This window comes from Hyla sarda, chromosome 4 (assembly GCF_029499605.1).
Source record: "Hyla sarda isolate aHylSar1 chromosome 4, aHylSar1.hap1, whole genome shotgun sequence".
Taxonomy (NCBI): domain Eukaryota; kingdom Metazoa; phylum Chordata; class Amphibia; order Anura; family Hylidae; genus Hyla; species Hyla sarda.
This window is the reverse complement of record NC_079192.1, coordinates 123,568,120-123,593,964: the sequence shown is the minus strand read 5'-3', so window position 1 is coordinate 123,593,964 and position 25,845 is coordinate 123,568,120. Positions and strand designations below refer to the sequence as shown.

The 25,845-nt window shown below is 43.6% G+C and overlaps 1 protein-coding gene and 1 non-coding gene across 3 annotated transcripts in view; both read right to left on the bottom strand.

Annotated features, from left to right (window-relative positions):
* SEMA4B (semaphorin 4B) overlaps positions 1 to 25,845 on the bottom strand; it is a 284,324-nt gene that overhangs the window by 248,290 nt on the left and 10,189 nt on the right. The window lies entirely within an intron of this gene.
* Positions 656 to 846, bottom strand: LOC130267836 (U2 spliceosomal RNA). Its single transcript, XR_008843304.1, has one exon. It is a non-coding gene; the product is annotated as a U2 spliceosomal RNA (small nuclear RNA).

The window sequence follows — 25,845 nt, the reverse complement described above, 5'->3', positions numbered from 1 at the left end:
CAGCAAGGGCATTGAAGATGAAACATGGCTGGGTCTTTCAGCATGACAATGATCCCAAACACACCGCCTAGGCAATGAAGGAGGGGCTTCGTATGAAGCATTTCAAGGTCCTGGAGTGGCCTAGCCAGTCTCCAGATCTCAACAACCTAGAAAACCTTTGGAGGGAGTTGAAAGTCTGTGTTGCCCAGCGACAGTGCCAAAATATCACTGCTCTAGAGGAGATCTGCATGGAGGAATGGGCCAAAAAACCAGCAAAAGTGTGTGAAAACCTTGTGAAGACTTACAGAAAGACTTACAGAAAACATTTGTCATTACCAACAAAGGGTATATAACAAAGTATTGAGATAACATTTTGTTATTGACCAAATACTTATTTTCCACTATAATTTGCAAATATATTCTTTAAAAATCAGACAATGTGATTTTATGGATTTTTTTTTCCTCATTATGTTTCATAGTTGAGGTATACCTATGATGAAAATTACAGGCCTCTCTCATCTTTTTAAGTGGGAGAACTTGTACAATTGGTGGCTGACTAAAAACTTTTTTCCCCCACTGTATGTGCTATCCCTACACTATACATTGGTGCTTGCATTATCCTTGTATTATGATGCAGTGTTTATGATCCCTGTGCTTTTTTTAAAAAATTTTTATGGGGTGGTGCACTGTACCCAAAGATACTGCCATATTGGGTCAATGCATAGGGCGACGGAAGCAAGCTTCGAAATTGGCCCCCGTTCTCAAAAATCCATTTAATATATGGTCCCCAGATTGGGGATGTATCAGATATTAAACTGATAAGAACAGATACTACACTTGATCTTAGCCAAAAGGCCGAGAAGCGATATGATCCCTGTGCTTTTACATTACTGTGTGCATGTTCCTTGTACAGTGATCCCCCGACCTACGATGGCCCCGACATAAGATAATTTCAACATACAATGGCCTCTCAAAGGCCATCGCATGTTGAAGGCAGCATCAACATACAATGCTTTTGTATGTCGGGGCCATCGCATAAACAGCTATCTGGCAGCGCAGACTGCTTCAGCTGTTACCAGATAGCCGTTTAATGTGCCCAGTCTGCTCCGGTGAGCGTCACTCACCTGTCCCAGCCGCTCCGGACCGTTCACTTCAGGCTCCGCTGCATAGCCGTCGCTCTCCTTCGTCGGCACACCATCCCATCATCCAATAGGCACGCTGTGCGCAGCGACGTGATGATGGCGATGGAGAGTGACAATCAAGGGCATCAGTGAGGGTCCGGAGCGGTACGGACACCCCGGGGACGTGATGACAGCGATGATCCAGGGCAGCGGTGACGGTCCTGAGCGGCGGGGACACGTGAGTATAACATTCTATATAACTATTGCACGGATCCCTCAACATACGATGGATTCAAGTAACGATGGTTCATTTGGAATGAATTACCATCGTATGTTGAGGGATCACTGTATTATGAGGCTGTACTTTTCCATGTGCTGTAAAATCACAGTGTGTTACCTATTGTGTTTATTACTCCTCTGCTGTAATATTACTGTATTTTCTTTGTATTATGATATTGTGTTCAACCCTGGGATATGAAATCATAGCATGTGTTATCTTTCTACTATGAATCTGTGTTTATTATCTACTTTGGAATTCCGCATGGAATTTTAGGTGCATTGCATTTTGTATTAAAATAATCCTTACACACCCAAATCATTGATTGTAATGCTGTGCATTGAATTATATTATAATACATCATATTTATTATTTTATTCATTGATTAATATAATTATTCTTGTACTGTAATGCTATGTTTATTATCTCTGTACTGTGATATAATTGTATGCATTATCTTTGTATTATGATGCTGCTTATTATCCCTGTGCTCCTGTGACTTAAATGTATGTACTAGCCTTGTATTATTATGAAGTGTACTATCCCCCTGCTGTGACATCACTCTGTAAAGGATCTTTCTAAGTAATTTAGCTTTAGGATATCTGGTTTTGGCTTACAGAGACTGAACCAGAATACCGATCAAATCAGCAACATGAATAAGACTTAAAGGAGTTACCCACCATAAGGATACTTTAGTACTTACCTGCCAGACACTGCTGCTTTCTTTTTGTGAAATGGCTATTTCCTGTTAGAGTTTCCTCCCTCCAACTACAAGTTCCAGGATCCCTTGTTTGTAAGTGTGAGTTCACTTTTCTTCCTCCCACACATCAGCCATTGCAGTACAGCTGAGCTACAATTTCCCGCAGAGCTGTGGAGAATGATCTTTCCCAACCAGTGGTCACTCCACCCATTGAGACGGATATGCTCCTTTCAACACCTGAATAGTAATGTAATGTCTCGGACTGCATTGCAACCTGGGAAAACCTGAGACAACACTCATTTTGTATACTGTTAAAAATAAACTTCTGGGCAAAGATCACATAAGAAATGCAAGATCAGCCATCAAATACAGGTACAGAAACTATATTATGAACTACACTAACTTTAGAGCCCCTGTTGCACAGTCACATAAAAAAAATCCTGGAGTACCCTTTGAACACCTCTTTTTTGTATCCAGTTCATTCCATTTATATCAAACAATACTATTTGTTGCCAATTCCCAGTGGAGTAAATAGACAAAGGAGCGCTTCATAGCAAATGGGCCTCCTATTATGGTGTCTGATTTTGCCCCTGGACAGAAAGGTCTTGCGTTTATTACTCATTGCTTTCCATGACCCATTGGTCAATACCCCCCTCCATTAATTTGCTGACAATTCTCTTCCCCCAGAGAAAGGAATGGGACCAACCAGGATGGGGACACCTATTTTGAAGGTACCCAAAGCAGCTGCATGAACTGCCACTATGGTATGTACACCCTTGCTTGCCTTTGCATTAAAGTTACACCATGACTTGCGGGCAAGGGACACGACAACACAACCACATTTACTTCTCATTAATTGAGATGTAGCAGCATGACGTTGCGATGTTAGGATTCACGTTTTACACTGTTCTATGGTATATTGTAAATTGTTGTGTTTACTTTATTTGTATATGCCAAAGTCATCCTCTCCACAGTTGCTGCTTTCTGCTATTTGCTCAGTTTGTTGGATAAGCTTGTCAATCATATGATGAAATCTGTCATAGTCACTATACACACTGTAATTGCAGTTGGTATCAGACAACTGACCTATATTGAAATGTCTATAACATTAAAATGACTTCACTGCATCACCGAAGATCATCCAAAACTGTCAGCAACTTTATTGAGCAGATTGGAAACTACATTGCTTTATAACTTCTAAGAAATGAAATATCATCATTCATGCAATCATTTTAGGCACCAGCACAAACACGCTACATGGTGAATTACTGTCTGCTTCTGCCTTCATCTACATGGGCAAATTGCACATCAATACTATGGACCCCCCATACCTAAACCCTCCAAATGATAAGCAGCATTGGCAATAATGGAGTCTTATATGCCTTTTTTTTTTTTTTTTTTTTTTTTACAACTCATTCTGAGAACATTAAAACCTTTATTATAATAACAATGCCGGCTAGAAATCCAACAGATTTATAAACACAACAGATTTTAGCTTATTTTCTGAGTAAATAAAAGTATAGCTTGGGGAAGAAGCATGATAAAAGGAGAAAGAAGTATGTTTGTGTTATATAAATATGTTACAAAGTTTCTTATATTTGCTTGCACTATTGATCGATGCAAAGAGTTTTAAATGACCGTGCCCATTTAAAGAGGCCATTCTACAACAGGTTTAAGTACCACATACAACCTCCTTTAAAAACACATAAAAGCAGTAACCAATCCACCAAGAGGCACGTAAATATGCCATTGTTGTGTAAAACAGCATATAGGCTATCACTTCTAGCTAATATGTCAACAGTTGCCTATCAAACATATTCTGTGATAGGACATCCTATGACTCTTCTCTAACCAAGAAGTTCTATGGAAAATCAAGATCTTTGACAATGTTATGATATTTAAAAGTACATTAAAAGGGGTTTCCTTCTAAGAACAGGAGGGGTGATAAGTGTCTGATTGGTGCAGTCTGATTGCTGGCATTCCCACCAATTAAGAGAGGGGTCCCATGTCTCCCTTGTTTTATGGAGTGGTGTTCAGACATGTGCACTCTTGATCCATTTAACTCTATGGTTCTGACAAAGATAGCCAATTACATTTCTCAGCTATTTTCATCAGTCCCATTGAATTAAATGGAACGGTAGTGCACAGGTCTGACTGCTGCTCCATTAAACCAGTTATATGGGTCCCAAAGGATAGGGGATAATAAGATATCTGATTGTGGGGGTCCCGCCGCTGGGGACCCCCGCAATACAGCATGCGGCACCCACCTGTTACTGCTCCGGAAGAGCTGGAGGGTCTGGCTCCAGACCACAGAAACGGAAGATTGTGACGTCACAACTATGCCCCCGTGTGACATCATGCCCCGCCCCTTCAATGCAAGTGTATGGGAGGGGGCGTGACAGCCGTCACGCCCCCTCCCATAGACTTGCATTGAGTGGGCGGGGCGTGACATCACACAGGGGCGGAGTTGTGACATCACACTCTTCCGTTCCTGTAGTCAGGAGCCAGACCCTCCAGCGCAGTAACAGGTGGGTGCCGCATGCTATATTGCGGGGGTCCCCAGCGGCGGGACCCCCACAATCAGATATCTTATCCCCTATCCTTTGGATAGGGGATAAGATGTCTAGGGGTGGAGTACCCCTTTAAGGCATAGCTATATATGCATTTCTCTGACCTATAATGACAAAAACACATAAGATTCATTAGTGGCGAACCTACCCTTCATCTGAAGTCACCATGTTTCAGTACTGAATAATAATAACATTGTTCCAAACACACAATTCATGAAAATCATTGTATGGAGAAAATTCATAAAAATATGTCTAGTGCAGCAGAAACAATGATAAATTGTAGGCAGGCAAGATAGCGAATCAATATGCTATGGCGAAAACCCTGAGGGCTTGTGGAAAGTCAATTAACATTAAATTATACCCCATCCCCAACATATAATGGTGGGAGGGGGAGATACATATAATTAATGCAGGTAAAATACACAGTAAATTAAGGAAGTAACTCTACAGTCTGTCCCTCTGCAAATAAAATAGGAAAGTTTTGTTATAACTGAACCTTCTGTATAATGTGGTAGCCCAGTACAGGAATTGTACTCCCGTACCCTTGCAGCCCTATCAGGCAGCCTCCCTGCAGTGTCCCCTGGGCCCCCCTGCATCTGTTCCCCTTGTACAGTTATTGTTATGCTATATAATGTATATAAAATGTTGTAGCTGTAAGAACAACTGTCATGTGATTGTAAACCCGCGAGGTGTCAGTGACCATGTGACAGAAGGGTGACCTATGGGACCCCACCAGAGTCTCCCCTATATAAGCCCTGGGAGGATTCTCTTCATCTTCTTTGGAGAAGTTAAACAGATTTGTAAATGACTTCTATTAAAAAATCTTAATCCTTCCAGTATTTATACGCTGCTGTGTACTACAGAGAAAATTCTTTTCTTTTTGGATTTCTTTTCTGTCACGACCACAGTGCTCTCTGTTGACACCTCTGTCCATGTCAGGAACTGTCCAGAGCAGGAGAAAATACCCATAGCAAACATATACTTCTCTGGACAGTGGTGTCAGGCAGAGAACATGAAAAGACATCCCAAAAGAAAAGAAATTCCTTTGTAGTATACAGCCGCTAATAACTACTGGAAGGATTAAGAATTTTTAAGAGAAGTAATTTACAAATCTGTTTAACTTTTTGGCACCAGTTGATTTAAAAAAAAAAAAAAAAGTTTTCTACCGGAGTACCCCTTTAATGCTGCTAATTCAAGAACATTTCATTATATGTAGGCTAAAATTACAAGTAGACAAACAAAAGTTATTTGATATGAGATTTTTCTTGTGGGATTAGATAATGTGCTAGTATTCTTCTATACTAAGTGGGCACATCTCACATCCTTCATAAAGTCACACATACTGTCAAATTAGCTTTCCTAAAAGCATCCCACATGAAGTGTGGGCAAAGAACTAAAGTAAAGTTACAAAGGCGAGCATATTACGTTAAATATAATGTACTTGTTATTGCATTGATCCATAGGGAAAGATGAAGGCTCTGGAGGCTCTTATAGGCCTTTGACTGATTTCCCCTTCCTCCTCCAACCCCCAAACTAACACCAGTTCTGGAACATCTTTCCTTATAGCTTTGTCCTGTGCCATTCCTCTTTTATTATTACTAGAAAAGTATGGCTAAATAGTCAAGTGGGTGTTACCATTTGACGTTGTGTTCAGATAGTGTCAGATGGTATAGGGACACTCCCCCAGCTGGTAACACCCAGTCGGCTATATACAAATACATTTCTAGCAGGAATAACAAAGGAATGGCATCTATGGCATCTATAAGAAAAGATGTTGTTATTTCATAGGGAAAGCAAGTATTTACTATAGCAGACAGGTCAGGAGAGCGCATAGATGTCCTGGACATTTATGGCATATAAACAGGCTGTTCCATGAACTTTCTGTAACTCCATTGACTTTAATAGGAGTTGCATACACAGCATTACACTGTGAACTATGTTGTTTATGTAACTGCAGGAGACACATAAACAGTGTAGCTTAAAGGGGTACTCTGGTGAAAAACTTTTTTTTTAATCAACTGGTGCCAGAAAGTTAAACAGATTTGTAAATTACTTCTATTAAAAAATCTTAATCCTTCCTGTACTTATTAGCTGCTGAATACTACAGCGGGAATTCTTTTCTTTTTGAAACACAGAGCTGTCTGCTGACATCACAAGCACAGTGCTCTCTGCTGACATCTCTGTCCATTTTATGAACTGTCCAGAACAGCATATGTTTGCTATGGGGATTTCCTTTTACCCTGGACAGTTCCTAAAATGGACAGAGATGTCAGCAGAGAGCACTGTGCTCGTGATGTCAGCAGACAGCTCTGTGTTTCAAACGGAAAATAATTTCCACTGTAGTATTCAGCAGCTAATAAGTACAGGAAGGATTAAGATTTTTTTATTAGAAGTAATTTACAAATCTGTTCAACTGGCACTAGTTGATTTAAAAAAAAAAGTTTTTCACCGGAGTACCCCTTTAAGTTGCTACGCTGTTTACATTCCTCCCATTAAAGTTAATAGGAGATACACAATTTGTATAAAACAAGTGAATAGACAGTTTTCGGAGGAGGCCTGGAAGCCTTTGTTCTAATGACAGGTGACCCACAACTATGGGATATTTATGGCATATACTGTGGCTATGCCATAAATGCCCCCGTTGACAATACTCATTTAAAGTGTACCGCAACAAAAACTTTTTATATAATGTAGATAATACCATTATATGTATTTTTGTAATATACATTGGTTAAAAATGTGTATATTTTTGTCACTGCAGCTATTGCCTGTGTGAGGAGTCCAAATACAGGAAGTGTGGGTGGACAAGCAGGGCTCTGTGCGCTTAGAAAAAGCAGGACAGTGTGCACTGAGGCTCCATAACATTCTCCCGGCCCACACAGCAGGATGATTGACAAACCAGGAGTCTGCACAGATCCCTACCCTCACTTCCTGTTTTTGGACTCATCATAGAGACACACAGACAATAGCTGCAGGGACAGCATTTTTTCACCCAAAAATATACACAATTTTTAACCAATGTATATTACAAATAACATATAATGGTATTATCTACACTATGTAAAAAGTTTTTGTTGACAACAGGTACACTTTAAGACAAAACTAAAATCTCATTGTTCAAATTTCAATCCTACAAGTTAATTATTGTAATGATAGGTAAGGGCTCCGGTAAAGGGAGCTTCGTTGGTGGCAGTGTCCATTGTGCTCCGACCCGTTTAGGGTGCATATGGTGCAAAAGAATATATATATAAAAAGGCCGAATGAACCCTAAACGGATCGGAGCATAACGGCTGTGTGAACTTAGTCTAAATGGTTTGTGACTTTGCAGCAGGTGAAACGTGTAGCTGCAGAGTCTTTGTATAGTCTCACTATGGACTCCTGTACATGGCTCTGAAGTCATAGTACAGCATATAGACAAGCATGCTGCATATTTGGCTTCTCTATTATTTATTGATATTTGATGGTTGACAAAAACTAAATAGACAATACTCATCAGGTTACTGCTATCTCTTCTAATACTAATGCCAGGAGTATTCTGTTCTCACTGTACCATATGGAGGAGGGGAGGTGATAGCCACTTGCTTGGAGCAAGGCTCCTCACTTTTAGGATAGGGTCACACGTGCCGTATTTTGCTGCTGCATATTTTTCTACCCTTTAAAGTCAATGGGTAGCAAAATCAGCTGCAGGAAATACACAGAAAAATACATCATATGTGACCCTACCCCTAAAGGGGTACTCCTGTGGAAAACAATTCTTTTTTTTAAATCAATTGGTGCCAGAAAGCTAAACAGATTTGTAAATTACTTCTATTTAAAAACCTTAACCCTTCCAGTACTTATCAGCTGCTGTATACTACAGAGGAAGTTGACCACAGGGCCCTCTGCTGACACCTCTGTCCATATCAGGAACTGTCCAGAGCAGGAGAGGTTTGCTATGGGGATTTGCTCCTGCTTTGGACAGTTCCTGACATGGACAGAGGAGTCAGCAGAGAGCACTGTGGTCAGACAGAAAATAAATACAAAAAGAAAAGAACTTCCTGTGGAGCATACAGCAACTGATAAGTACTGGAAGGATTAAGCTTTTTAAATAGAAGTCATTTACAAATCTGTTTAACTTTCTGGCACAGTTGATTTAAAAAAAAAAAAATTTCTAACGGTGTACCCCCTTAAAGCTAGACTGAAGTTTACAATTACTTTGTTTTAAAGGGATACTCCACCGGAAAACATCTTAACCCCTATCCAAAGGATAGGGGATAAGGTGTCTAATCATGGGGGTCCCGCCACTGGGGACCTTCTTGATCTCCGCTGCGGCACCCCAGTAATCCGGTGCACGGAGCGAATTACGGATGACTGGCGACTACAGCCGACACACCCCCTCCATTCATGTCTATGGGAGGAGGCGTGAGGGCTACGTACTAGCCATCACACCCCCTCCAATAGACATGAATCTAGGGGGCGTGGCTTGACATCACAAACACGGAAGCTCTAAGCTTCCGCGTTCTTGACGCTGCCAGCCCAAAGATGGGGGGGAAGGGTCCCCTGTGATCAGGCATAAGGGGATAAGATGTACCCCTTTAAGTAAAGCCACATGTGCATCCTGGGCATCTGTATGGTAACTGTAAAGCTTGAAAAATACAGATAGGAATATTATTTTGTCTATATACTATTGCCAAAGTTTCTTTGATGTGGGATAACCTGAAGAAGCATCCTCAATAGCAAGCATTAATAGCAGTGTCTTCCAACCAGTGTGCCTCCAGCTGTTGCAAAACTACAACTCCCATCATGCCCGGACAGCCAACGGCTGTCCGGGCATGCTGGGAGTTGTAGTTTTGCAACAACTGGAGGAACACTGGTTGTAAAAGACAAATATAGAAGTACTTTGCTTTGTTTACTGACAGATTGTCAGAATGGGACCGGTTTACATGGGGCTGACGTACGTAAATGCCATATGTACAACATGCATGAATATATATATATATATATATATATATATATATTTTTTTTTTTTTATTGAGTTACATTTTCAAGCACCCTTACAGTAATAACCCCGACAACTCTCCAATTACATCTGGTGGCTCCCAGATGTAGAAATGATCGCAAAGGCTGTTTAAAACATGTCAGCGTTTCTGTGAATCATCGCATGTTTATTCACTTAGGAGGATAGAGCATAAAACTTGGACGGGGAATTCAAAGGATCAGTTGCATCAGTATCCATGTTTAATGCATGTGCGCAGAGCGGTTGTTTTCCCGTTACATCCGCCGTCTGGACAATTGCGGTTCACTGTCCGCGATCCCCCCCCCCCCTCACGTCTCACAAAGTAGCTAGTATTACTAGTGCGCTGAACAGAGCCAAGTAACGATTACTTGACCACTGGGAATGGCCATTGTACATTTAGCTATTGATCGCAGCGCACCTCGCCGCTCTCTTAAAACACTAATGGTAAAATAAATATGTTAGCATGTGGCAGCTTAATGAACACTACGAACTTTGTTCTCTCGTTTTACGGACCTTCCTATTGCTAGCGAATTTAACAACAAAAATCTATAGTGTATTTTCCCAATCTGCACATAATTACTTGCAGATTCCTGTTCTCCATCTTTTACAAGCAGGTGGCTTTTAGGCTAAAAATACTGCTGTTGTTTCTGACTAAAACCAATAATGCTGAAAGGCTCAAATACCTCTCTTACTGAACCGAAAAACAGGCGTGTGTTCTAAACCCCGGTGCCCTAATGAAAATGGGGAATTAGCAGGACATGTATCGCTCTCAGATCTGATATAAAGGTTTATTATAGTTATTATGATATATTCCTTGACATATGTAAATTAGCCAACTATGGCTCCATGCAGGGATGTGCAAAGGTTGACTAGAAAGGGGGCTTGAGTCCCTGCCCTTTTTATATTCCTCCAATAAGTGCCCTGGGCAGTCTGGCATCATTATGTGGACATTTATATAAATAATTATAAGAAGTGCCCTTTTTTTTAGTTCAGTCCCTGCCCCCCAAAATGTCTGTGCACGTCCGTGGCATCTTGCATGTGGCCATATTAGGACTACATGTTATATAGATTATATAGACCATTCATACTGGTGTACAGGGGTGTCACTGGTGGGGCACTTATAAAACTTTTTACTCCATTATTTTTAACCACCTATAAACCACCTTGGTTTGAACGTAACTTTATTCTTTCATGAGTTATTTACAAGTTTCTCTTTGTTTACAGCCATTGACATGTCGTCGAGGTTAACACGTGAGGAGCGGATAGAAATTGTGTTGATGTCTGGTGAACGCAGTAACCGGGTGATTGCAGCAGATTTCAATGCAAGACCCCCTACGAGACCACCCATCTCCCATGCTACAGTTAGCAAACTGCTTGCTAAGTTTCGTGAAACTGGTTCTGTGTTGGATTTGCCAAAATGTGGACACATGAAATCTGTCACTAATGAAGAAACATCAGTGGCTGTCCTCGCTTCATTCAGCAAGAGCCCACAGCGTAGCACTCGCCGAATGTCACTGGAGATTGGCATTAGTTGAACATCCCTTCAGTGGATATTAGCTACTCACAAATGGCACCCTTACAAACTCCAGCTACTGCAGCATCTCAACGAGGATGACCCAGATCGGCCCACTGAATTTGCAGAATGGGCAAAATTTGGAACAGGACCCTCAGTTTACACAGAAGATTTTGTTCAGTGATGAGGCAAACTTTTATGTGAATGGCGAAGTTAACAAACAAAACCACCGCTATTGGTCTGACACTAACCCACATTGGATAGATCCCTCCAAGACTGTTGGAACACAATTATTGATGGTATGGTGTGGTATATGGGGTACAAAGATAGTGGGGCCATTCTTCATCAATGGAAACCTCAAGGCCACTGGATATGTAAAATTGCTACATGATGATGTGTTTCCCTCTTTATGCACTGAAGCTGGCACATTCCCTGAGTTTTTCCAGCAAGATGGTGCACCACCACATTATGGGTGTCAGGTCCGAGCATTCCTAGATGAACAGTTTCCTGGAAAGTGGATTGGTCATCATGGGCCAGTTGAATGGCCCCCAAGGTCTCCCGATCTAACCCCCTTAGACTTTTATCTTTGGGGTCATCTGAAGGCAATTGTCTATGCTGTGAAGATACGAGATATGCAGCACCTGAAACTACGGATACTGGAAGCCTGTGCTAGCATTTCTCCTGCGGTGTATATAGCAGTGTATACGGATACTGGAAGCCTGTGCTAGCATTTCTCCTGCGGTGTTGCTATCAGTGTGTGAAGAGTGGGAGAAGAGGGGTGCATTGACAATCCAACACAATGGGCAGCACATTGAACACATTTTATAAGTGGTCAGAAACTTGTAAATAACTAATGAAAGAATACATTTACATTAAAACCAAGCACATCATTGTTTTTCTCGTGAAATTCCTAATAGGTTTGATGTGTCACATGACCCTCTTCCCATTGAAAAAACAAAAGTTGGATTCAAAATGGCCGACTTCAAAATGGCCACCATGGTCACCACCCATCTTGAAAAGTTTCCCTCCTCACATATACTAATGTGCCACAAACAGGAAGTTAATATTACCAACCATTCCCATTTTATTAAGGTGTATCCATATAAATGGCCCACCCTGTAGAATACAACATTATTGGACCCCCCCCCCCCCCTTAAATTTACACATAGACAAAAGACATATTAAAAAAAATATATATGCTTGTGGGGGAACACCATTTCAATACACAGTGTAGGACAGCAAACACACTAATGGAATCAAATGACAGTATGTATATCTAATGTATAAAATAAAGTGCCCTGTACAGTCATGACAATAGTTCAAACTAAAGGGACAAAGTCAATCCTACTAGTAAAAATAAATACAGTACTATGTATCAACAGGTACTATATAACATAGGTATGATAATAATAATAATAATAGGTACTATATAGCATAGGTATGATAATAATAGTAATAATAATAATAGGTACTATATAGCATAGGTATGATAATAATAATAATAATAGGTACTATATAGCATAGGTATGATAATAATAATAATAATAATAATAGGTACTATATAGCATAGGTATGATAATAATAGTAATAATAATAATAGGTACTATATAGCATAGGTATGATAATAATAATAATAATAGGTACTATATAGCATAGGTATTGTTACGCCGAGCGCTCCGGGTCCCCGCTCCTCCCCGGAGCGCTCGCAACATCCTCGCATTTGCAGCGCCCCGGTCAGACCTGCTGACCGGGTGCGCTGCAATACCTCACTCAGCCAGGATGCGATTCGCGATGCGGGAGGCGCCCGCTCGCGATGCGCATCCCGGCTCCCGTACCTGACTCGCTCTCCGTCGGTCTTGTCCCGGCGCGCGCGGCCCCGCTCCTTAGGGCGCGCCCGCGCCAGGTCTCTGCAATTTAAAGGGCCACTGCGCCACTGATTGGCGCAGCTGGCTTAATTAGTGTGTTCACCTGTGCACTCCCTATTTATACTTCACTTCCCCTGCACTCCCTCGCCGGATCTTGTTGCCATTGTGCCAGTGAAAGCGTTTCCTTGTGTGTTCCTAGCCTGTGTTCCAGACCTCCTGCCGTTGCCCCTGACTACGATCCTTGCTGCCTGCCCTGACCTTCTGCTACGTCCGACCTTGCTCTTGTCTACTCCCTTGTACCGCGCCTATCTTCAGCAGTCAGAGAGGTTGAGCCGTTGCTGGTGGATACGACCTGGTTGCTACCGCCGCTGCAAGACCATCCCGCTTTGCGGCGGGCTCTGGTGAATACCAGTAGCAACTTAGAACCGGTCCACCAGCACGGTCCACGCCAATCCCTCTCTGGCACAGAGGATCCACCTCCAGCCAGCCGAATCGTGACAGTAGATCCGGCCATGGATCCCGCTGAAGTCCCACTGCCAGTTGTCGCCGACCTCACCACGGTGGTCGCCCAGCAGTCGCAACAGATAGCGCAACAAGGCCACCAGCTGTCTCAACTGACCGTGATGCTACAGCAGCTACTACCACAGCTTCAGCAATCATCTCCTCCGCCAGCTCCTGCACCTCCTCCGCAGCGAGTGGCCGCTTCCGGCCTACGATTATCCTTGCCGGATTAATTTGATGGGGACTCTAAGTTTTGCCGTGGCTTTCTTTCGCAATGTTCCCTGCACTTGGAGATGATGTCGGACCAGTTTCCTACTGAAAGGTCTAAGGTGGCTTTCGTAGTCAGCCTTCTGTCTGGGAAAGCTCTGTCATGGGCCACACCGCTCTGGGACCGCAATGACCCAGTCACTGCCTCTGTACACTCCTTCTTCACGGAGATTCGAAGTGTCTTTGAGGAACCTGCCCGAGCCTCTTCTGCTGAGACTGCCCTGCTGAACCTGGTCCAGGGTAATTCTTCTGTTGGCGAGCACGCCATCCAATTCCGTACTCTTGCCTCCGAATTATCCTGGAATAATGAGGCCCTCTGCGCGACCTTTAAAAAAGGCCTATCCAGCAACATTAAAGATGTGCTGGCCGCACGAGAAATTCCTGCTAACCTGCATGAACTTATTCATCTGGCCACCCGCATTGACATGCGTTTTTCCGAAAGGCGTCAGGAGCTCTGCCAGGATATGGACTTTGTTCGCACGAGGCGTTTTTTCTCCCCGGCTCCTCTCTCCTCTGGTCCTCTGCAATCCGTTCCTGTGCCTCCCGCTGTGGAGGCTATGCAAGTTGACCGGTCTCGCTTGACACCTCAAGAGAGGACACGACGCCGCATGGAGAATCTGTGCCTGTACTGTGCCGGTACCGAACACTTCTTGAAGGATTGTCCTATCCGTCCTCCCCGCCTGGAAAGACGTACGCTGACTCCGCACAAGGGTGAGACAGTTCTTGATGTCAACTCTGCTTCTCCACGCCTTACTGTGCCTGTGCGGATATCTTCCTCTACCTTCTCCTTCTCTACTATGGCCTTCTTGGATTCCGGATCTGCAGGAAATTTTATTTTGGCCTCTCTCATCAACAGGTTCAACATCCCGGTGACCAGTCTCGCCAGACCCCTCTACATCAATTCTGTTAACAATGAAAGATTGGACTGTACCGTGCGTTACCGCACGGAACCTCTCCTAATGTGCATCGGACCTCATCACGAAAAAATTGAATTTTTGGTCCTCTCCAACTGCACTTCTGAAATTCTTCTTGGATTACCGTGGCTTCAACGCCATTCCCCAACCCTTGATTGGTCCACAGGAGAAATCAAGAACTGGGGTACTTCTTGTTTCAAGGACTGTCTTAAACCGGTTCCCAGTACTCCCTGCCGTGACCCTGTGGTTCCCCCTGTAACCGGTCTTCCTAAGGCTTATATGGACTATGCTGACGTGTTTTGCAAAAAGCAAGCTGAGACTTTACCTCCTCACAGGCCTTATGACTGTCCTATTGACCTCCTCCCGGGTACTACTCCACCCCGGGGCAGAATTTATCCTCTGTCTGCTCCAGAGACTCTTGCCATGTCAGAGTACATCCAGGAAAATTTAAAAAAGGGGTTTATCCGCAAATCCTCCTCTCCTGCCGGAGCTGGTTTTTTTTTTGTGTCCAAAAAAGATGGCTCCCTACGTCCTTGCATTGATTACCGCGGACTTAATAAAATCACGGTAAAGAACCGCTACCCCCTACCTCTTATCTCGGAACTCTTTGATCGCCTACAAGGTGCCCACATCTTTACCAAACTGGACTTAAGAGGTGCTTATAATCTCATCCGCATCAGGGAGGGGGACGAATGGAAGACTGCATTTAACACCAGAGATGGACACTTTGAGTATCTGGTCATGCCCTTTGGCCTGTGCAACGCCCCTGCCGTCTTCCAAGACTTTGTTAATGAAATTTTTCGTGATCTCTTATATTCCTGTGTTGTGGTTTATCTGGACGATATTCTGATTTTTTCTGCCAACTTAGAAGAACACAGCCAGCATGTCCGCATGGTTCTTCAGAGACTTCGAGACAATCAACTTTATGCCAAAATGGAGAAATGTCTGTTTGAATGTCAATCTCTTCCTTTCCTAGGATACTTGGTCTCTGGCCAGGGACTACAAATGGACCCAGATAAACTCTCTGCCGTCTTAGATTGGCCACGCCCCTCCGGACTCCGTGCTATCCAACGTTTTTTGGGGTTCGCCAATTATTACAGACAATTTATTCCACACTTTTCCACTATTGTGGCTCCTATCGTGGCTTTAACCAAGAAAAATGCCAATCCCAAGTCCTGGTCTCCCCAAGCGGAAGACGCATTTAAACATCTCAAGTCTGCCTTTTCTTCTGCTCCCGTGCTCTCCAGACCTGACCCATCTAAACCCTTCCTATTGGAGGTAGATGCCTCCTCAGTGGGAGCTGGAGCTGTCCTTCTACAAAAAAATTCTTCCGGGCATGCTGTTACTTGTATTTTTTTTTCTAGGACCTTCTCTCCGGCGGAGAGAAACTACTCCATCGGGGATCGAGAACTACTGGCCATTAAATTGGCGCTTGAGGAATGGAGGCATCTGCTGGAGGGATCAAAATTTCCAGTTATCATATACACTGATCACAAGAATCTCTCCTATCTCCAGTCTGCCCAACGGCTGAACCCTCGCCAGGCCAGGTGGTCGTTGTTCTTTGCCCGTTTTAACTTTGAAATTCATTTTCGCCCTGCCGACAAGAACATTAGGGCCGATGCCCTCTCTCGTTCCTCGGATGCCTCGGAAGTAGAGCTCTCTCCGCAACACATCATTCCTCCTGACTGTCTGATCTCCACTTCTCCAGCCTCCATCAGGCAAACTCCTCCAGGGAAGACCTTCGTTTCTCCACGCCAGCGTCTCGGGATTCTCAAATGGGGACACTCCTCCCACCTCGCAGGCCATGCGGGCATCAAAAAATCCTTGCAACTCATCTCTCGTTTCTATTGGTGGCCGACTCTGGAGACGGATGTTGTTGATTTTGTGCGGGCCTGTACTGTCTGTGCCCGGGATAAGACTCCTCGCCAGAAGCCTGCTGGTCTCCTTCATCCTCTGCCTGTCCCCGAACAGCCTTGGTCACTGATTGGTATGGACTTTATTACAGACTTACCCCCATCCCGTGGCAACACTGTTGTTTGGGTGGTCGTTGATCGATTTTCCAAGATGGCACATTTTATTCCTCTTCCTGGTCTTCCTTCAGCGCCTCAGTTGGCAAAACAATTTTTTGTACACATTTTTCGTCTTCACGGTTTGCCCACTCAGATCGTCTCGGATAGAGGCGTCCAATTCGTGTCTAAATTCTGGAGGGCCCTCTGTAAACAGCTCAAGATTAAATTAAACTTCTCTTCTTCTTATCATCCCCAATCCAATGGGCAAGTAGAAAGAATTAACCAGGTTCTGGGTGACTATTTACGGCATTTTGTTTCCTCCCGCCAGGATGACTGGGCAGATCTTCTACCATGGGCCGAATTTTCATACAACTTCAGAGTCTCCGAATCTTCTGCTAAGTCCCCATTTTTCGTGGTGTACGGCCGTCACCCTCTTCCCCCCCCCCTCCCTACTCCCTTGCCCTCTGGTTTGCCCGCTGTGGATGAAGTGACTCGTGATCTTTCCACCATATGGAAAGAGACCCAAAATTCTCTTTTACAGGCTTCATCCCGCATGAAAAGGTTTGCCGATAAGAAAAGAAGAACTCCCCCCATTTTTGCTCCCGGAGACAAGGTATGGCTCTCCGCTAAATATGTCCGCTTTCGTGTCCCCAGTTACAAACTGGGACCACGCTATCTTGGTCCTTTCAAAGTCTTGTGCCAGATTAACCCTGTCTCTTACAAACTCCTTCTTCCTCCTTCTCTTCGTATTCCCAATGCCTTCCATGTCTCTCTCCTTAAACCACTCATCATTAACCGCTTCTCTCCCAAACTTGTTTCTCCCACTCCTGTTTCCGGTTCTTCTGACGTCTTCTCCGTGAAGGAGATTCTGGCCTCCAAGACGGTCAGAGGGAAAAAAAATTTCTTGGTGGATTGGGAAGGCTGTGGTCCAGAAGAGAGATCCTGGGAACCTGAGGACAACATCCTAGACAAAAGTCTTGTCCTCAGGTTCTCAGGCTCCAAGAAGAGGGGGAGACCCAAGGGGGGGGTACTGTTACGCCGAGCGCTACGGGTCCCCGCTCCTCCCCGGAGCGCTCGCAACATCCTCGCATTTGCAGCGCCCCGGTCAGACCTGCTGACCGGGTGCGCTGCAATACCTCTCTCAGCCGGGATGCGATTCGCGATGCGGGAGGCGCCCGCTCGCGATGCGCATCCCGGCTCCCGTACCTGACTCGCTCTCCGTCGGTCTTGTCCCGGCGCGCGCGGCCCCGCTCCTTAGGGCGCGCGCGCGCCGGGTCTCTGCAATTTAAAGGGCCACTGCGCCACTGATTGGCGCAGCTGGCTTAATTAGTGTGTTCACCTGTGCACTCCCTATTTATACTTCACTTCCCCTGCACTCCCTCGCCGGATCTTGTTGCCATTGTGCCAGTGAAAGCGTTTCCTTGTGTGTTCCTAGCCTGTGTTCCAGACCTCCTGCCGTTGCCCCTGACTACGATCCTTGCTGCCTGCCCTGACCTTCTGCTACGTCCGACCTTGCTCTTGTCTACTCCCTTGTACCGCGCCTATCTTCAGCAGTCAGAGAGGTTGAGCCGTTGCTGGTGGATACGACCTGGTTGCTACCGCCGCTGCAAGACCATCCCGCTTTGCGGCGGGCTCTGGTGAATACCAGTAGCAACTTAGAACCGGTCCACCAGCACGGTCCACGCCAATCCCTCTCTGGCACAGAGGATCCACCTCCAGCCAGCCGAATCGTGACAGGTATGATAATAATAGTAATAATAATAATAGGTACTATATAGCATAGGTATGATAATAATAATAATAATAATAGGTACTATATAGCATAGGTATGATAATAATAATAATAATAATAATAGGTACTATATAGCATAGGTATGATAATAATAATAATAATAATAATAGGTACTATATAACATAGGTTTGATAATAATAATAATAGGTACTATATAACATAGGTATGATAATAATAATAGGTACTATATAGCATAGGTATGATAATAATAATAATAATAATAATAGGTACTATATAGCATAGGTATGATAATAATAATAATAATAATAATAATAGGTACTAGATAGCATAGGTATGATAAAAGTACCAGAGAACCAACTGAAACACAGGTGAACCAAATGGTGATACAGACCAGCAATGTGGGATGCTGTCACAGAGATGTTCCTCTGCCTCACACTCCAACGCTTTTCTCCTAGATTCCTTTAGGAGCTTCCTCACTACTCCTAGAGGAATTTGTCTTTTGTGTATGTGTAATTTTAGGGGGGGTCAATCATATTGTATTCTATTTTGTGTCTTCAATAAAATATAATTATTTCACATTATGATATTAGTTATTGTCTCATATATTTATTAGCAAGATTTTATAGGTCGTTTGATGTAGTTTGCTATATAGCTTGTTTGGTTTATATATATCCTTGATCAGTCAGATTTTTCATGTAGGTTTATTACTCTATTATTTTTGCTGTGTTTTGTCGCAGTTGGTTTTTGCGACAAAGTTTTCTGACAAATCAAATAGAACTTTTTTTCTCCCAAAGTGATGTTGGAAGTTGTGATTTCAGGTAATATCATGCAGTGGTCAGGGATTTGTGATGTGCGACCTTTCGGTTTGTCGCATCTTTTGGCACAACTGCGCTAACTGAAACGCAAATCTACTCCAGACCTGACTTAGTTTACAAATTGACTGTGGACAGCATTTTATAAAGTCGCACAGATTTTAAAGTTGCACAAAAATTTGCAGAGGAAGCATCAAACAAAGTGGAGAACGTAAGTAGGAAATGTGATCAGCACCAGATTTATCATATGCCCTGTAATAAATTTGGTGCAGGTACACAGTTTCTACCACATGAATTAATGGAGTAAAGAGATGTTCACCTACTCCACTTTTCCCGAATACCCTCCACTGTCCCTATATATGCCTCTACTTCCATACAGAGATATACAGACACTGCAATGGAGGAAAAAAATAAAATAAATTAACTGCACCATGCTCCATCAAATGGTGCTCACAGCCATTCAATTCCTTCTTACCTGCACTGATCTCTGATAAAGTATGTGGGGACATCTACTAGCTATACTAGCTCATAATGCGTTTTTGTTTCCGTTGAACATATACTTTTTTTTTAAGGAAAAAACGTATATGTTAATGGATGTTTAACCCCTTAACGACGCAGGACGTATATTTACGTCCTGCGCTGGCTCCCGCGATATGAAGCGGGATCGCGCCGCGATCCTGCATCATATCGCTTCGGTCCCGGCGCTCATCAACGGCCGGGACCCGTGGCTAATACCACACATCGCCGATCGCGGCGATGTGCGGTATTAACCCTTTAGAAGCGGCGGTCAAAGCTGACCGCCGCTTCTAAAGTGAAACTGAAAGTATCCCGGCTGCTCAGTCGGGCTGTTCGGGACCGCCGCGGTGAAATCGCGGCGTCCCGAACAGCTGATCGGACACCGGGAGGGCCCTTACCTGCCTCCTCGGTGTCCGATCGACGAATGACTGCTCCGTGCCTGAGATCCAGGCAGGAGCAGTCAAGCGCCGATAATGCTGATCACAGGCGTGTTAATACACGCCTGTGATCTGTGTATAAGATCAGTGTGTGCAGTGTTATAGGTCCCTATGGGACCTATAACATTGCAAAAAAAATTTTAAAAAAAAGTGTTAATAAAGGTCATTTAACCCCTTTCCTAATAAAAGTTTGAATCACCCCCCTTTTCCCACAAAAAAAATAAAACAGTGTAAAAAAAAAGAAAATAAACATATGTGGTATCGCCGCATGCGTAAATGTCCAAACTATAAAAATATATAATTAATTAAGCCGTACGGTCAATGGCGTACGCACAAAAAAATTCCAAAGTCCAAAAAAGCGTATTTTGGTCACTTTTTATACCATTAAAAAAATGAATAAAAAGTGATCAAAAAGTCAGATCAAAACAAAATCATACCGATAAAAACTTCAGATCACGGCGCAAAAAATGAGTCCTCATACCGCCCTGTACGTGGAAAAATAAAAAAGTTATAGGGGTCAGAAGATTACATTTTTAAAGGTATAAATTTTCCTGCATGTAGTTATGATTTTTTCCAGAAGTGCGACAAAATCAAACCTATATAAGTAGGGTATCATTTTAACCGGATGGACCTACAGAATAATGATAAGGTGTAATTTTTACCGAAATATGCACTGCATAGAAACGGAAGCCCCCAAAAGTTACAAAATGGCGTTTTTTTTCGATTTTGTCGCACAATGATTTTTTTTTCCGTTTCGCCGTGCATTTTTGGGTAAAATGACTAATGTCACTGCAAAGTAGAATTGGCGACGCAAAAAATAAGCCATAATATGGATTTTTAGGTGGAAAATTTAAAGGGTTATGATTTTTAAAAGGTAAGGACAAAAAAACGAAAGTGCAAAAACGGAAAAACCCTGAGTCCTTAAGGGGTTAAAAGGGATGCTGCTGTATGCCATCTTACATTATTTAAAAAAAAACAAAAACTCAGACCATAATATATACTTTTTTAGGCGTACTTCACTACGCTTTTGCATACAGCAAAATTAAACACTGACTATGGGACGTATGCAGTACTCTATACTAATAGTTATGAATGTATGAATATTGTGTATGTCACAAACAGTACTGTAGCACCAGTACATGTGTTCTGTCACTGCATTGGTGGACAACAGTAGAATAAGCTAGTGCATGTTTTTTTCTTGTATACACTTCACTCAGCTTCTATTATCTTGTACATGGCTAGGCACACTAAGATTTGGCTAGGGGTGATTTGGTGAGCAGCTATTTTAGTTGTATGTATAGCGATATTGTGGTGACCCAGTACAGAATAAAGTGCACTTCTGTACTCCTGCCCATCCTGTGTGGCAGATGCTGCTCCAATGTCCGTATTAGGCCCATATTCATCAGGACTCTCTCTAATTCCCTATATAATGCAATGTTATATAATGGTTAAGGTATGAGTATTTTCTATGTACTTGTTACTTTAAAGATCCTGTTGTCATGAGCCTTGTTGTTAGGGGAGTATGCAGAGGTGAACCATGTGACTTATCTGCCCAATGGGAATGCTCTAAATTGCTCCCATATATAGTGGGGTCAGAGTTCAGTTCCGTCTCTTGCTGTGGTACAGTTTGGTGAAGTGTGAACTCTGTCTGTGAGGGGATTCTGAAGGAGGCCTGAGGCCTAGTCCAGCAACCACGCATCCAGGGCCAGCATTAGGGCGGGGCAATCTGGGCAATTACCCTTACCCGACACCACTATTGTAGGAATTTCCGTACTGTTCCCTCTATCACATTGCCCTATACCTGGAGGGTTCCACCATCTGGATTCCAGTGACATCTGGCTTTGTTTTGTCACATTCACTTATTCCTTTTGGTGGTATTTTAATTGATTATTATTATTAAAGGTTATATTTTAGGCACTTCTAGTTTGCTTTATTTTCACCGATGAAGCAATTGCTATTAGGTCTGGATCTATACTGATGTACGTTATGTCACTAGCATATGACAGGTCAGTGAGGTTGGCTCCATTATACAGACTCCTGTAGGAGTAATCCAGATGTGAGAAATCTATTCATAACACAATTCCTGAATGATCTTAAAAGCAGCTATGGAAACAGTTTCATCAGAATAATATTCACATTCAATATCAATAAAAATATTTTTCTTGTGCTGCTTCCATCTTGCAAAATATGAATATTGTTTTTACTAGAAAGGACACCATAGCAGCAAGATAATAGAAGCAAAGTGATAATATGACCCTGTGTTATTAGCTCCATATTTCTCTGGTCCTATACCTTTAGTGTAGCTGCATTTAGCTCAGTAGCTTTCTTTTGTGCTGCCAAGAAACATCTGGAGAAACAATTTGTGTGTCTGGTTTAGTGAGGAAAACAATTCAATATCTCCCATTTTCAGATAATTTCTTCTGCAGAGTCTCCTGGTCCTGCCTTGCGCACTCATGACTGATGCTTACTGCGGCAGAGTAGAAAATGAAGGATAGTCACGCTCGTCCCCTCCAATGTTCACAAGTTCCACTTGTTTGATGACCTGGCTGCCTTTTATTGACAGAGTTTATGAGGCGTTCATACATGTGAGCGAGACAAAGTCTCCTGTTCAGCCAAAAATATACAAGGCCCTGATAGGTTTTCTGGAAGCTATATTCAATAAATAACAGGCCTGGTTTGGTAAGTGATGAAACCTGTCTAGGACATTTCCTGCGCTGGAGTCTGGAGTAGGAAATATGTCCCTTGCCGTCGGTCCTCACTTTGTCACTGTAGATGAACTGTGGTTTTTGAATGCACAACTCATGGTGATAGGTCAAAGGTTAATAATCTGTCCTACAACTGTACAAAAAAACTACCGCATTATCATGTCTCAGTGGGTTATCAGGGTACACAATTGAAAAATGTTAAATTCATGAGACTTATACAGTACTCTATAGTAATAGTTATAAATATATGAGTATTGTATATGTCACAAACAGTATAGTAGCACAGATTTGATACGGTACAATGTGTTCTGTTACTGCATTGGTAGACAACAGTTGAATAAACTAGTGCATGTTGTATACACCTTGTATACACCACACCTGATCTTCTATTATCTAGTGCATGGCTAGGCCCACTAGGATTTGGCTTCACCCACTAGGATTTGGCCCCCTCCCATAGACTTGCATTGAGGGGGTGTGGCCGTGATATCACGAGTGGGGCACGGCCATGATGTCACACGCCTCTGGTGCTCCGACACTGCACCCAATGCTCTAAACAAACGCCGGGTGCAGCAGGGAGATCACAGGGGTCCCCAGCGGCAGGACCCCAGCGATCAGACATTTTATCCCCTATCCCTTGGATGAGATGTCTAGGGGCGAAGTACCCCTTTCATGGAGATGGTGCATGTCCACGCAGTCATTGTAATGGTAGATGGGGGACCCGTTACAGATGTTGCACGGGGGGCGTGGAGCTACGTGCTACGCCTCTAAATTTATCAGCCTAAGATAGCTTGAGAAATTTCAAGCCTAAGATAGCTTGAGAAATGTTACCCATTTGTGGTGACCCAGTACAGAGTCACGTGCTCCTCTGTACTCCTGCCCATCCTGTGAGGCAGATGCTGTTCAATGTCCATCATGGGTCCCCTGTCCTTAGAACTCTTTATATTGCACTAAAGGATGCAATGTTATATAATAGTTAATATATTGTATTTTATACGTACTGTTGCCTTAAGAAATGTATTGTTGCTAAGGACCTTTGTTGTCAGGGGAGTATGCAAGGTGAACAGGATACTTATCTACCCAATGGGATCTCTCTAAACTGTTCCCCTTATTAAGTGAGGTCAGGGTTCATCTCTCTCTCTTGAGCTCCTGCTCTTAGTGCTGAGCTGAGGTACAGTGAAGACAAGTCTGAGGAGTCTGCGGAGTGTTCCTGAAGAAGGCCTAGTCCAGCAACCATGCTTCTACTTCAAGTCAACCCCTGCACTGTCTGTTAAAGTCAATGTTTGACGGTAGGATCTAAACCTATTGAGAATTCTGCTGAAGTCCAGTCCATGTAGTCAGTCAAGTCAGTTTATCAATTACTAAATTCAAGTGTGGCTGCATCAGTCAATAAAATTGCAACTACAAGTCCCAGCAAGCCGATAAGCTTTCCTAAGTTCACCCTGCATCTCCTTAGTGCCTATCTGAGCTGTATGGACTTTAACACCCTGTCTACATCAGTAAAGCATACCAGTTAACTGTAACCTGGAGTCAGAGTGATTATGTGCCCCATGCCTGGCACAGGTAAAGCTGGTATACCTCGGGTGGTATATAGGTCAACCATACCCTGGCTTCACGAATAGGTTAATACACACATTACCCCATCCGACACCAGAACTTTTTGCATCCTACTAACAGGGTATATGTGTGTGCCTTATATGAAAATACCCCCCAGTCTGAACTGTGTCCAGTATTGCAGAAACCTCACGTTCGTGCGACAGAATATGTGCCAAATTTGTCCGGGACTGTCTCTGTCTAAATGCCATTTGTCAAAAGGTGCTTGTGAAAAGAGGGGGAAAAGAAAAGTTTATTTTGGCTATTGTGAACGCAAGAAGTCTGTGTCCGTCATGTGCAAGTTTCGTACTGAAGCTATGTTACGTGCCAAAATGTCTACCATACCTTCCAGGGGTAAAGAACACAAGGAAAAGCACACAAAATTGTCCCGCGAAAGTCAGCGTCCCACCCCTAGGCGTGGAAGTCAAGTCTCAGTGTCCGAAGTGGAACCAAAAGGGGCCACCCCCTGTTGCCGGGTGAGTGCCCAAAGAGGATGCAGCGCTGACGAGTTCGTCCGGATGTGACGAACTTCCGGTCAGCAGCCATCTTGCCGGAGACCAGTATAAGAAGCGGAGTGCAACAAGACCTCTTCAGTCTGTAGGAAGTTAGTGAGCAGAGAAAGATGGCAGAGGCACGAGATGCCACGAGGCCCTTGAGTCCTAAGATGGCGCCCAGCTCCCGTGATGTAGCAGCAGCGGAAGTCTTTTCAGCGCTGGCAGAGCATCTGGAAAAGCTGACCCTGGATGAACAATGCCTCCAGACACTACCACAGAGAGCGACAACAGCTGGCCAGAAACCCCCTATGGCAGAACGCCGGCATCTTCCCGAGGGGCATCACCAGTGCAACTGTCGCCCCATCATCGGTCCTGGGTGTCCTGGGCAGAGATCCATATGGAGGAGTCTGACGTGAGTACGCTGGAGGAAGCCACTTTTCCAATCCTTCTTCTCAGTCTAGCCCAGAGTCCACCCCCCAGGTCCAGAAGGCCACAGTACGCCCCAGCTCACCCCCACTCCTAGAGTGGGTATTCGGCGATGAGCCACAGTTAAACCAGTACATGCACCAGTACCTATTGCCCCTTCCCGGAAAGGAGCATCCCCCAGTCCCTACAGCCTTCTCAGAAAGAGCAGAATGAGAGGCCCGAATGCTTGCTATACTGGAGGAGATAAAAGCACAGAGGAGAAGAGTGTATGGTCTTAATGAGTTACCGTATGAAGTATGAAAGGCCCAGCATACCACGGATTGTGTATTAGAGAGACAAGTTTGATGTATTTTTAAATCTTATACCATACCTTGTGATGCAGTGTTTTTCAACCAGGGTG